The sequence below is a fragment of the Passer domesticus genome, chromosome Z (genome assembly GCF_036417665.1).
Source record: "Passer domesticus isolate bPasDom1 chromosome Z, bPasDom1.hap1, whole genome shotgun sequence".
Lineage (NCBI taxonomy): Eukaryota > Metazoa > Chordata > Aves > Passeriformes > Passeridae > Passer > Passer domesticus.
In genome coordinates this window covers 53,548,157-53,563,030 of record NC_087512.1, presented here as the reverse complement: position 1 = coordinate 53,563,030, position 14,874 = coordinate 53,548,157, and the positions used below count along the sequence as shown (strand labels likewise).

Below are 14,874 nucleotides of genomic sequence, written 5' to 3'. Positions count from 1 at the left end.
CTGGGGTATGTGCAGTGTCAGCCAGAGCATGGGGTGTGATAGATTCCTCAAGAATTACATGTTTTAAGTCTACATCAAAGATCATAGAAATGCTGTGCATGCCCTACTTGCTTGCCAGTACTGCCTTGCATCACTGGCCTGCTCCTCAGAAATAGACATCTTTGTTTCTCAAATTCACTTGAACAAGCTTCAGTGCCACTCTCCCTTTTTCTCTTCCTCGGTTTCATGATGTAACACACTTCATTTCAGGACCTTTTGGTCATCCTGTAACCTACCTTCCGGATGTCCTGCATATGTTCAGAATGAATAATTAACTGTCTTGCAGTTAAAATGTCTAATGAAAACAAAATAGATCCTAAGTAAGCTGTTCTCTCTGAATCACTTGCAGTAATAGACACACACAGCTTTGCAAACTCAAGATGACCTTTTTTCACAAAATAATACCTGTGACAGCGAAAAGATCTATTATCTGTGTTCTCTTTTCTTTTGAATGATTTAAAGCTATTTATTTTACAAGCTAAAACAAACAGTGCAAGTTTAATGGAAGCAATTCAGATTGATAGTGGTGGTGTCAAAAAATTGAATGCAGCTGTTACAAACATTCTTAATGGAGCATGTTAGTGAAAGTCTTTCAACCAAGTAAAGAATTAAGGTTTGCATGGCAAAAGGAAGTTGTTTGTTTTGACAAACAAGTCAGTCAATTTGACTAACCAAATCAGTCTCATTGCTTTTTCTTGTGTCTTAGTAAGTGAAATCTACTGACTCAGCTAGTAGACATGGGAAGGAACCTGCAAAAGCTCAAATGGAACTGTAACTTACTCAAATGCGTTTGACACAAGGATTCACAAATTATTTGCCTATTTGGTATTCAAATGCACAAAATGAGTTGGGAATTTTCATTCATCAAATATTGGGCCTTAGAAAGATAAGTCAAGATGATAACATTACGTTGGGTTTTAAAATAGTTAATCAATGTGTAATTGCTGATGGGCAAGGTACCTTACAATTTGAATTTGTGGAAGTTTATTTCTAAAGATACACTCTATGCAAAACTCATGATTTGCAGTACTTGGTAGCTTTACAGAGAGGACATGTGAGGTGTAGCTGAAATGGGGAACCTGTTATTTGGAAAGTTTTAGTTGTTAAAGCTCCTGCAGATGCAGATGAGAAATGGATCTCTGTTCATTTTCTGAATATTTTTGATACTCTTACCCAGATGGTAGAATATTTTGGTTTTAATATATAATATATGAAAGTGTGAATCAAATATGTGCTAGGCAAGAAGTAAAAATGTTCTGTCCTTGATGCTGAAGAGCATTCCTTGATGATGATATACATACATTTAACTGGGGAGAAAGAAATAGCTCTTCCCACGTGGGATTCAAGAGCATTCTTCTAAATCCAAGAAAAAAAAGTCTGTGTTTCACTGACCTAGCAAGGGTTTGGTAGACATGTAAGTGTGACACAAGCACCATCTAAATAAGCATCGATAGCTAAAGAAAAGAAGAGATCTCATTCCACAGAGCTTTGTCAAAATCTGTGTGGAATCTAAGAGCAGTCCTTGTTATTTTCCTATATTTCAATTAAAAAATTAGAGACACCAAACAAGCCCCCATCTCACCACCCCCAACACACGTCCAGACTCCGAGAATGCTGTGTCATCTCTGTCATGACTTTTAAAATTTGGCAACATAATGTCTATAGAATTCCAATTCAATTTTCTGTTGCAAACTGTTACCAAAATACAAATCTTATTGGGCTTTTCAGTCACAGTGTTTTCACAGTGGTGCTGCCTAAAACACTGTGTGCCCAAAGCCTGGTGACTGTAGTGACAGGCTGTATTTTGGATATGCAGGTCACCAAAGAGCAGGGTTGAAAAGATGCTGGCTATGTTGTGATGGGAGGTGTGGAACTGTGGGTGATCAGAGTATGAGTTTACAGTTCCTCTAAAAGTGAGAGCAATCAGTAATTTAATGATGCTTTACATATGGATCAAGTTGAAAACTGAGATTAAAAGAATTTTTAACAATTGGCATTGATGCATAGTAACTTGGCACCAGTGTTTTGTTTAATTTTGTGTTGTACACTTGGCTTTAAAAGTAGATACTGGTAAATCAAAAGTAATCCAAATTTTTTGATAATGACAGAGCTTTGATAGAACAAAGGGATTTCTTTTGTCTGAAATTATGCTTCAAACCATGTTTGAAGGCTCTTGCTTGTTTTCTAAAGGTGTTTTCTTGGTACATGTTGCAGTCTGAATAAGAATCAATAAAGTTTTATTGACCTGTGAAAACACAAGGTTGTCAGTATGATCAAATGGGAAGAAATGTGAATAATATTTTAAAAATTAAAATCCACAAAGAGAAATTTCCATGGACAGAAATGAAAGTGAGAAGGCAGATAGTCCTAAAACACAATTTCCCAGACAGACATGAATGAAAGTTGCTTTGTTGGACTTTGCTTCACACACCACCTGCTTAAGGATTTGCCAGTTTTCCAGAGGAAACACCAATATATATTCTAGCAGTCAAGGCTGGAAAAATACAGTGACTTTTCGTATACTTATCTACCCCCTTTTTTCTTTCACACTGGAAATAGGTTTAGGGACACAGAGCTTATTTTAAGAACTTATTGAAAGAATCAAGTATATAGTAATTTTCCCTACTCTGTGTATTGCTGTTACTGTGGGAGAAAGTCTGCAGTTAATGCAGAGTTTTTTGGTTCAATATAATGAACAATGAAACACTTGCTAATCAGCAAATCTGAAATTATGCTGTATTCATTTTGAATTCAGTCTTTGTTGAATTACTTTGGAAAACAGCAACACATTTCCTGTGAAGAAGAATCGCTTTGCTGTGGGAGATCTGTGTCCATTGATCCATTGATCATCACGGGCAGAGGAATCTTTTAAGGTTATTTCATTATTTTAAATTGTTGGATATTCTACAGTTCTAGAAATGTCAGTCAAGGTAAGACAGGATGAAACTGGGGAAAAGGGAAATTTGGCAGAGGGAAATGTGCAAATAAGGGGACTGGTAGAGCATCTAGCCAAGACGAGGTCACTTGGAGAACAACAAAGTACATTGGTGTCAACATATCTGTGACTTGGAATTGTATGAGGACTAGAACTTAACAAGAATAAAGAAAGGTTCATAGTGAATACACATTTTCACATCTATTAGAGACCAAGGGAGTAATGTGAACCTAGAGTTCCTTGGTAAGGTGAAATATTTGGAATCTAAAAATTCATACTATTTTAAGAAACACTCAATTTTCTACCGATGTGGAAGGAACAGTGGGGATTGTTGTGGTGGCTTTTGTGAGATATTTGTAAAAAGATGAGATCACCTTACAGCATCTGCTTCCCTAAAAACAGCCAGTATTGCCCTGGTTGACAAACAGCAACATTTCTTATAGCCAGGCAGCAGAATACAACCCTACAAAACTCTTGTTTGGGGATCTTGGAAAGCACAAGTGGATTTCTGTCATTGGAACAATGTGCAGGTCTGCCAACGCAAGCTGGTTCCAGTATGAGAAGATAGATAAATGTGACTTTCACTTCTGGCAAGCCAAATCCTTGACAAAAAAAGGTTATTTGATTTGCTTCGCTCTGAGAATTGCAACTGATACAAGCTTCTATCTGAAAATGGAAAAAAAACCCTTAATGTTCTCACCCAGGTAACAAAACAGTGACTAAACTAAATGTAGTTCTCAACAGTTTATCTAAATGTCTTCAATTTAAGTCTGATTAAAGATTTTTTAACATAAGGGCCATGCTACTGAAAGCCAAAAATTTGTAGCTGTGAATTCAAACAGAAAAGACAGGAAAAAGAGATTAAAAAACCCCAACAAAACAATCTTCATCAGTTTTACTTTCAATGATAGGTTAGATTGGTAGCTAAAACCAGAAAGTTCTTTGTTCAGTCTCCATCAGGTGTTTGAATGTTTTATCTTGACTGAAATTACAAGTTTTCTAATACTATCATATTCTCATGTAGTAATTTATTTAGATACATATTTTGAAGTCACTGGAATGTTGAAAATTAGAACTGAGACTTTGATCATGTCTGTGTGTGATATAAGGGACCAATGCATAAAACAGAAGATGTGTTTGGATGTGTTTGTAGCAGACTTTGTAAAAAAAGCAGAAATATTTAAAGCATTCACTAATCTCATGTAGGAGGATACTCAGTGGCAGCAGCCATGCAGACCAGTGTGGAAAAGTAAACAGTAGCCACAGGAATCTTTGTCTTTTGTTTTTCTGTGTTCAATGAGAGCAAATAATTCTTCAGATTGACTCAGAGAATTGCATTCTTAGATGCAGTGTAACGCTCCCTGCACAGCCCTTTCCAAGATGCTTATATGGAGATTAATAATTTGGAGCTCAGCTTTATCATTGGAATATGACCTCACACCAAGAGATCAAATAGATTTTACACAGCAGTCATGGAGCCAAAAGAATGTCTAAAAACAAGAATTTAAATTAAAAGAAATGTAACAGAATATAAAGACAAATTCAAAAATATATATTTTGGGTTGTGATCTAACAATTTAGTGTCAATAACAGCTGTAAGATCAATGCTAGAAAATTGTGTGTGAGAATTCCAACTCATTTATTTACACATGATGCTTTCCCAGTTGACGCACAGGTGTACAAATAAGGACGACATTCATGTGCTCTGCAGATATTGACTACAGGACAAGACCAGTAGATCTGCGCTCTTCTCAAATCCTTTTCAAATTTATGCAATCCTCTTTTAAAACAACAAAAGGAGAAAACACGATCAAAAATCATGTACCTTTTCAATTAAGTGAATGCAGTGATCTTATTTCAATTTATGGGTTTGCATACTGTAGGTGCAAGGGAATATATTTTTGGTTTATATTTTGAATTTCAGGAAATAATTATATTTAGGACAGACTCTCTGGAAAATAGAATATTTTATCAACATAAAATATTGTGATACAGCTGTTCATAAATTTAAAATATTGTTTTTTATACAATACCTCTGTGCTGTTTCACATTCTTGAAAATTATAAGATCTTTGGATTAATTAGTGCACAAGTCAGTTTAAATGTTTTTCATTGAAATTTGTATGACTTAATGTATTGGAATCAAGGAATATTACACATTCTAAACTCACACTATCTTTACCTAGGTACTAGAATACAGTCAACCAGAGCATTCACATCTGATGCCTGTTGCCATGACAATGGCTTTAGTCCCTCTTTTGTGCATGGAAGGGTTTGCTTTCATTCTCCAAGCCTGATGCTCAGTTACTCCAAATTCCTTACACGAAGAAAGATAAGATAAGGCTAATAGAAGACTAACAACAAACAAGATAAGAAAACACGTGTGATTGTAAGTATGCCTTCAAATACAATTGAGGAAAAGTTATGAATGCAAAATTTCTTAGAGCAAATGCCTACACATGGCCAAGCTTGTCTGACTATACATCTCTGCTTTTGTAAAAAAACTAATACAGTCGAGAAGATGACGTGTGAATTTTGATACAGTTTTCACCGTAATTTTGGATGTGATGAGGTTTGTGTCTGAAGACAGCAGGTCAAAATAAAATGTCATTTACATTCCTGAAGCTCTAAATTCAGTGTCTTGTCACTTCAGACAAGAGAGAGATTTGCTATTGCAGATAATTATCTCCATTGTTCACTATTTAAATACTTTGGTTCATCTGCACAATCAATCTTCTAGTGCATCATCACTGCATCAGGAAAAAAAATGTACAAAATTATTTCCATGCTGTTTATTCCAAGGCTGTAAATACAATTGTGTGTTTAGGAGAGAAAGTGTCACTATTTCTTCTTTGTTGTTTTAAGAGTTTTTTATTTTAGAGTCCTCTACCTTTTTAGCAAATGGCATAACATTTCACTGGCAGACTCTGAGTCTTCCCTTTAGTAGCATTCAGTACATTTAACACTGTACTGACCTTTCAGCAGTGAATAATGGAAATTCTTGCAGTTGTGGACCACATCCACATCTTGTCTATTACCAGTTATTCTACTAGCAAGCAAAGACTACAATCCAATTTTTTATTATCAGTTGCCAAAACTTTCATAAGAAAGTTTACAAGTCAAATCATCTATGTAAAAAGAAAAAAAAATCACCTACTTTAGGTATAAATCATCCTATAAATTGTTTGAGAGTTTAATAATCAGTTCTTGCAGCTATCGCCATGAGACACTGTTTTCAGAGAGGATATGTAGTGTAAAAACAATGCTATTAACCTTCTGTTCACTTCCAATAGAAACAGAAGAATCTGGTTTCCAAATAATTTTTATATTGCTTTGTCTGATTGCCTAGGAAGGAAAATATAACTACAACCTATAGTTTGCCATAATAAAGCCAGAAAGGCCCTGTGCATTATGATCATATCCACTTGCATTACTTGCATTATAGAAAGTCCATTCAGATTCAAAGAGAGTTGGGAGCATCCATTGCACATTCATGCAGTGTCCTGCAAATTGTTCTGTCATTTCCTGTGTTGGAAAAATGTCGAGAAGGCTGCTTATATTTTTCCCTCCAAAATTAAGTGTTAAAACTGTGGAATGGAATGTGCTGCAGCTCAAAGAAATGAGAGGCTGACATCATTGCTTTTTTTAGCATTAAGGTTTTCTTGGCTTCCCCTAATTTTAGCTTTGCTGTCTCTTACAGAGCCCAATCTTTCGTGATGGTGCAGCCTCCGTTGTTGTATTTTCCAGCTGTGTAAAGTTCGTGTGCTGACATTGACTGCTCTGTTGGAGGTTGCACTGTGGGTTGGGTGATTAGGAAAGTGGTCTGTGGAGAAAATGTCTGCTCTTCCTTTTCCTAAAGACCATACACTCTGTGGTCTGGAGTTTTTGTGAGAAGCTTCAGGTCATGTTCCAGAGGGCTCCTTCTGTTTGATATTCACATCAGTCAGTAGTAAATATAAATTGTAAGTGTTCACCTATTTCAACCAATCCTTTTTGATTTTAGGATTCTCTAGCTGCAGACTGACAAGACTGTCTGATTTGGTCTTGAAACAGAAATTGGGTATTTAATTTCCTCTCAAGATACCTGATGGAATTTCTAGGGATTTACAAGTGGACACACTTAACTTTAAGGGTTGTAGGGGTTAGTAGAACCCTGCAATTCAGTTTAAGTGTCTCACAAACTTGATTCTCACTATTCATTCTGCTTTCTGTGCACTTCACAGTAAGCTTAATTCTGCTAATCTCCTTTATGAATACCGAAGGAAATCACACTATGAAATTGCTTTAGTGTTTTCCAAAGGAATATTTTTTAGCAAGAAACAATATCTTTAGTTATACTTTAGATGCAGAATATATTTTTAGATCTTATGAAGGACTTATTGTTGATACATGTAATAAAAATTATCTAATAAACATTCTTATACAGTTATTAATTTACATTAAGATAAGCAAGATAACAGAAATGCCACACTAAGAGGAAGTTGGTTTCCAGTGAGCCACTAGAGTTAGGAGAAAAGCTGTTTGACAGTGAATTTTAAGGTTCCTGCTCTACACATCAATAAAATTCCACCACTATTCTAGTATGCAAAATTCTAGCAACTCTGTTTGCCTGTCTGGTACCAGAAGACAACTGCACAAAAATTGAAAAGTACTGATGCTTTTGGAGATTCAATTGACTCCTTGCTTTCTTGGATATCCTACTTTCAAAAACAGAGTAGCTTTTGGCTTTGTAGAACCAGATGTACATTGTTACCTGTTGCAAATCTTGGTTTTTTGGGGTTTTTTTCTTACTGACTTTTAAAACAATATCTATTAATATTAAGTAGGCAGATAGTGAAGCCTTAATTTTTTGTCATTTCAAGTTAGAATATTGCCTGTTGTAGATGATAAACCACATCTGTTCCTTAGCTGGGAACACATAGAATTGTTTTAGGGTTGCACAGGAAAGGGAATAATGTAACAAATAAATGTGTGCATGTAGCACAACTGTGGGAGGCATTCTGGCTGAAATGGCTGGGTTTGAGATCCATATTTGCAAATTTTCTTACATCTAGATGAGTATGCAAAACAGGTACTTGTTTAATGGATATTTTCCTGGGACTGAATTTCAAACTATATAAAATTTAAAAATGTAAATAAAATCGGGATGTCCCCACTTCCTTTTGTCTTGCAGTTGTTGAAAACAATGAAATATAAAAAATTACATGAGAAGGGCTCAAAAAACCAGCCAATTTTATGTCTCTCAGGAAGGCTTTTTTATTCAATATTGATATATTATTGAAAATTGTGTTCTATGACAATTTATCCTGGCCAACATGATGGTGATGGTGGACTAGAATAAGTAGGATATATATTAGAAAATGAATCTAAGCTAAAATAAAATTATAAATGTTCAAGAAGACTCTCCTCTTCAGTCCCAAGTATCCTTTGGCTCTCATCTATGATTTTAGCTGATGTGACATGGATTACTGAGATTTACACTTATTTACTAACTATTTTCTAATTTAGCTGGAATGTTTGTGTTTCTTGAATGTTTGAGTGGCTTGTGGCTCTTGAATGTTTGAGTCTGAAACAATGACAGAATCTCATGATGGTATATTAAGATATATATATGTAATGGATAATTCTTATTCACCTTCCACTAGACCAGTGAGTAGGGTTTTTCTATAGGTAAAAGTGACAAAATATGGCTAATCTCTGGTGTCAAAGGGGTTCCACCCAGAAAGGCCCAGTGCCCAATACTTTATTGCGAGATCTGATAGTCTGCTTGAGTTGTGAAAAATTATTCTCGAACACACTCAAATGTGGATGACTTCTTTAAGTGGCTTTCTCTGAGCTGCTACTGAGTACAGTTAATCCCAAGTTGTTGTGGGCATGATTAACACCCAAAAGTTATGTGCTGCATATCAACCTGGGATCAGCTGCCTATGTGTTTGATTGGCTTTTTTTCGCATAATTAAAAATTGTGACTTTTCACTGTGACATCCTTTAGATCTCCTTAGATACTTGTTTGAAACCCAGTATACCATCAGCACTGCAATAGATATCATGGTTTTTTCACTTTCTTCAGCTTTTCCTAATTTTTAAATTTCTTAGTAGTTCTTTCTGTTCTCCACAGAACAGAACTATACTACCCAACAGCCAGTTATAATAGATCACATCAACAATAAGATCAAGTTGTTGAAGATATGCTAGATAGCACCAACAAATGCCTGTGTTTTTGCCACAAATAATCCCCCAATATCAATTCCTGGGGGCTCTACCTAGGAGTTTTTGGGATCTTCCTGGATGTGAATACCTCCAGAGATGATCACAGAGCAAGAAAAAAAAGTCTGCTCTCTCGTTAGAGATATTTACCATGTTATATGGTAAATATCTCTATATAATATGTATATTCATAACATACCTTTCTGTCTTTCTTCCTCAGAGTCCCAACTCCAGATTCTTGGACTGAGAGGAAGTTATTGGGACATCTACTCATTTTTAGTTCTAAATACATTGGAAATAGGAGCAGGAGGCTTGAATTGCTTCAGGATGGGTGTGTAAAACTCTCTGCTCAACATTTACACTTGTACCCACAGCACAAATGTATATAAATGGATACAAATACAAGATTTGGTTTATTTTAATGGTAAGGACAAAGCACAGAGACTGTTGTATATACATCTATACTCCTGTTCCCTGGTAGTCTTACCATCTTTAGATCCTCCAAGAGGTTTGTGTTCATTTCTCCAGTCTGGTATCAAAGTTGCCAAAACAGTTAACTTCTCCTTTAGAAAACTACAAGAATTACAGTAGTCTGTCTCTTCTTTTTATCACCACCCTCACCCCCACCTGCCTTGTCTTTCATAAAATTTTCTCTTAACTGCTTATTTTTAATGAGATGGAAAGAAGCTTTTTTGATTGTTTTTCCTTTTCTTTTTCTCCTGATTCTTTCAACATCTGTGTCTATTTATCATTAGACAAGACCTGTATATTCAAAAAGAAAAGACCTAGTACTAAATTAATCATATTCAGAAATTATTACAGAGCAGTTCTATTTCTGTAAGATTCATGACAGGTTATTTCTGAGTTCACCCTTTAAAAGCCATACATAAGCAAAAGCACTTGTCTATGATTGATCTATAACCTAGCAAAACATATCTGCTAATGTTTTTTTAGGCATCTAGCTAGCAATTAGGCTCAGGAAAAGATCTGAAAGAAGAGAAAGGGTAATACCTTATTTATCATATGAAACATTCATTAGTTTTCTAGAAGGCTCCCTGCATAATTCATATCAATATGTGAATCACCTGATCAACAGAGAGACTGCAAAGCTAATGGTTTTTATGGTGGTGCGCTTGCTTCCTTGCATGCAGATTAAAGATTAATGGAATTGATCTGATTGCGATTGGTTTGAAAGATTTTCTTTTCAATTAGCTCTTGTGGTACAAGAAATTCTCTGGATTGTCTTGAAAAGGGAAACACCTTTCCGTCATTTTTCTGATTTTGAGTTATTCCTCTGGTATTGAATCTTTTTTATTTAGATGTTCTTGGCTTTCAGTAGCTTCAGACCTGCACAAAGATTAAAATCCTATTGGTGTTTCCATAGTCTTTGTATATCTTTGAGACTAGACTCTCTTCTGCAAAAAAATTCTGGCATTTGCTGTAACACTTTGTCCAGACTTCAACTGATGTTTCAACAATTTTAGTAGACTTGATGCTCCAGTATCTTACCTCAAACATATCTTCTCTCTTGACATGGAAATGCCTCTATTCAGAAACATGTCTTTAATTCTGGATATGTATATCTACTGAAGTTTTTTCTTTAATTTTTATGGGTTTGTAATCTTTTGGCACCAATTGTACTTTTCAAGCTTAGACTTGGACTGGGAAATTAATTTCAGAATATAGAAACTTATATATGCATATAAAATTATGGGCTATAAAGTAGCTATTACAGAAAAAAAATTGTACATGTCTCTGAAAATATCAGATTCAGTGTTCAGTAGCAGATAAAAAGAAAATCACAGCACCAGACTATATTCTTAGAAGGAGAGATAAGGAAAAAAACCCCAAACCACACCAAACATCCTAGAAAATATTAATGAGAATTCGCACATATCAACATTATGTCCCTGTATTTAATATTATCAATAGTTCTAATTTTTTCATCTTTCAAATGTGATAGTAGAACTAGAGAAAATAATGGGTACAGAGAACAGAGAAAATTAGAAAGGCTTCCATATGCTGAAAGAGTGAAAAGCTGAAACTCATCAACAAAAAAACCCTGAAAACCAGAAAAAAAACCCGAAGCAAAACAAAAAAACACAAACCAAACCAAATAACCAAACAAAAAATAAAAACAAAAACCAAATGAAACAAAAAAAGAAAAGTATGACACAGCTTGACAAAGATGGCAGACAAATTCAGAAGGGAACTAGATTAAGAGCCTGAGCAAATCCACAGTTCTGGGAATCCCTTAGCCTTAGGTTTTTGGAAGAGTAAATTTGGGTAGGGATTATCTAATAGTGGTCCTGTATTAGTATTCTTGTTAAAAATTATGTATTAGTCACTGTTTGTTATACCACATGCAGTCCAAATCGGACCAATATGATCAATTATTGCGCAAAGTTGTTTACAGCAATATGTAAATAATTTGTTTCTTTCCCCAGCCCACTGTATGACTATTCTTATCAATAGCATCCATTTATGCAGAATTATGCAGAATAATTCTCAGGCAAGAACGAACTGAAATGGTAGTTGTAAGAAAATAGGTGCAGTTTAGATACATGGACAAAAAATTTATACCTAAGCAGAAGAGAAGTTGTGTAGCGTAACCACATTGTGTATCATGTCAGTCAACCTCACCCAGCTGCCCACTGAAGTTTGTAATAAGTACAAACAATAGTTTGCAAACAGAGATACTGCTCCAGATACTTCTGAATCTTTGACGTAAAGAAAATGAAATGCCTAAAAATGGGGGAAAAAAAGTGGTTATTTTTAATGTCTCAAAGAAGGAATGACTGTTTTTTCCCCCTTTGTGTTTCTGACTACTAATAATTCTAAACTTGGAGACTTGAAAATTATCATCTGAAAAAATAGCAATATGTTTTTCTTGGGTCCTCAGATATCCCCCTAAGTGTTACTAGGTAGCTTAACCTATTTAACTCTTGGCAACAGAGGCAGTTTAGACTAACACATCATTTCTTCCTTTGTCTTTGCCTTGACATGAACATCTTTTCCTGGCCTGTCTGTAGGTCATAAATGAGGAATCCAATGCTCTTTAAACCCATATGTCCTGAATGCATGCATGCTCCCATTCCTTAACTGGTGTGTCTGGTATGTAACCAGCAATAATTAAGCAACTGAGCTTATTCACATGATACAGACACCTGGTCATGTCAAGATGAGGACAGCAAAAGCCTCTTGGGAAAGCTAATAACAGGGAAGAGGCTGCAGCTTTTCCAGGATATACACTCAGCCTTCCCAAAACAGTCATCAGGTTTGTGTCCCGCTCTCTTTCTGCATGGTTGGGGAGAGCAATGATGTAGAATGGGCCCAAAGTCAAGCTGTTTTGGCAGTAGCAGATTATCATGCAATGAAAAGACATCCATATGGCCTTCTATATATTTTAGCTGGAATCTAACCACGACCTGATAAAACATGGAATACATGGCACTGACACATTGCAGCAACATACTCTTTCTCTGTTTGCCAATGTCATGGATGAAAATATTTAAATACCATCAGTTCTAAAACCAATACTTGAAAATACTTGAAAAATTTCCTAATTGCCTTTCTCCAGAAAGCTAGCTCTTCCTTCATCAGAGCTCCTTGCCATCTCCCTTTCAGGCAGCTTGTCATTTTTTTTTAAAGTTCACATATTAATTCCCAGTGCTCACTAATAGTGTGTACTCTCAGGCTGTTTAATTTCATCTATTATAGATGTTTATACACCGATATTTATTTTTCTGTCCCGAAATGATGAGAAAAACTTCTTTGTCCTATGTTAAGCTGCAAGACTGCTATGCTGCTTGAGCAGCATGTCAAGGGATTTAACTAAACTGAATATAACCTGTTAGTAGTTGCTAAAAATCTTCACTCATAAAACAAAAGAAGGAAGAGAAAAAAAGCCACTCCTCTATTCTTCAAATGAGAGGAAATTCACAAAATATAGTTCATTATAGTTAATGAAAGTCCTTCTTGCCACAAAGTAGTCAAGATTAGGGACTGGGACATCAAAGGCCCAGTGCTCAGAACATTTGAATAATTTTGTGGGTAAACTTGAGTGAACAGAACTTAATATCTTCTATCCTCCTGCTGACACACGAACAATGCCTTGAGGCCCAAAACAAAGCTGGCACAGAAGAGAGAAGAAGATTTCCTCTCCCCCTCATCCAGTGAAACAAACCCATGGCATCGGCACATGAAAAAAAATGCTATGAGTGACTGAAGTCATCCTGGTAGGTTTGGAGAGATTTGGATTGGGCACGTCTGGGGGGAAAGAATCCTTTCAAAATTGGTGCAATAGTCTGAATTTATGGTATTTCTTAGTCACTGGCTTAGCAGCTATGTTATAACTCTACATATGGTCAGCAATCTATATTCATCTGTAAATGAGAATCTGCAGAACCTGCGTAGTTGATTTTGTAATAAGGAATTAATACTTTTTATATGTGTACTTTCACATTTATCCCTTCATTTTGCTTCACAGCTCCAGCATACTAAATATGACTTTTGTGTTTGGTGTTTGATAAACCTTTTTCTAAAGATTTGTTTAAAGTCAGTGAAAGTTAAATACTTAAGCTGCTAACTATATTCTGAGTAACTCTATCCTTCTCACCTGTGCTTTATAGAGCAAAATTCCCTTGGAAAACTGTAGATCTTGAACTAGGGCACTAATGAAGGGTGATTTCGTCATGTATTCCCAAAGGGCCTTGAGGTGAAGTTCAAGCACATCTCAAGTAACTGCATGGCACAGATACTGTGCTACCTGGTTACTCCCATAGCAAATAAACAGATCACAGACCTTTACATTTGTTCTTGCTGTGTGCCTTCTACAGGAAAATAATCCTTTATTTATATTTTATATGGTTTTCTATTCATTTTTGCCAGAAGCTTAGACCTTCCAACCTAAGTGATATGTTTTAATCTACTTTAATGTAGCACATGGGAACATTATTCCTACTACTAGGAAGGAAAAATCTTGTATTGATGGAGATTTTGGGGTTTTTCTATTCACAGAAAACAGGGTAGAAGTCTGCATGCTTATAAATAAAACTGACTTCTGTGTTCTTCTGAGGAGAAAGTGCCATACAGGCTTTGAAAATATTACCATTTGATAAATGTGCAACATAACCAGAAAAATTAACTTCAATTTTCTCATTAGGAAGAGAAGAACAAGTTCAAGACTGGTTGTACTTTAAACAATGAACTCATGGAGACTCTGAAGAAGGGAAGACCTCGTAAATGGAATTTGTATGGGAAAGGAAAAAGATTAGTCTTTATATTAGTGTTTCTGTTTGATAAAATACAATTATTTGTCAATCATTTCATAAAGGACTGTGAGCCCCAATCTGAAATTTATGGAATAATGAATGGTTTTATGTAAAACACTAAACACAGAAAAGTAGCCCTTTCTGTGCACATATGTGTAAACACATAGAGGTGTACTGATAAGTAAAACCATACCAGAAACATCTCAGCTTTGGCTGGTAGTGGTGCAGTTTATGCTGAAAATAGTGCCTTGAAAACTGGGGGATTCTTCTGTGCATAGATAGAATTCTTCAAATTAGAGTGCAAGTAACTGGAAAAATCTGAACTGAACATTTTGTAGGAGGAATGTGGAGAAGGCTGGTTGCATCTTGACTTACATAAAGAATGATCATTTTTTCTTAAGAGCTATTTCTTCTAAGGTTT

At 35.5% G+C, this 14,874-nt stretch overlaps 1 long non-coding RNA gene across 2 annotated transcripts in view; it reads left to right on the top strand.

Annotated features, from left to right (window-relative positions):
* Positions 1-5,245: 5,245 nt before the first annotated feature.
* LOC135290951 (uncharacterized) overlaps positions 5,246-14,874 on the top strand; it is a 36,047-nt gene continuing 26,418 nt past the window's right edge. For both annotated transcript variants that reach the window (XR_010353783.1, XR_010353782.1), the window contains exon 1: positions 5,246-5,362. This is a non-coding gene — a long non-coding RNA (uncharacterized LOC135290951). The remainder of the gene's footprint in view (positions 5,363-14,874) is intronic.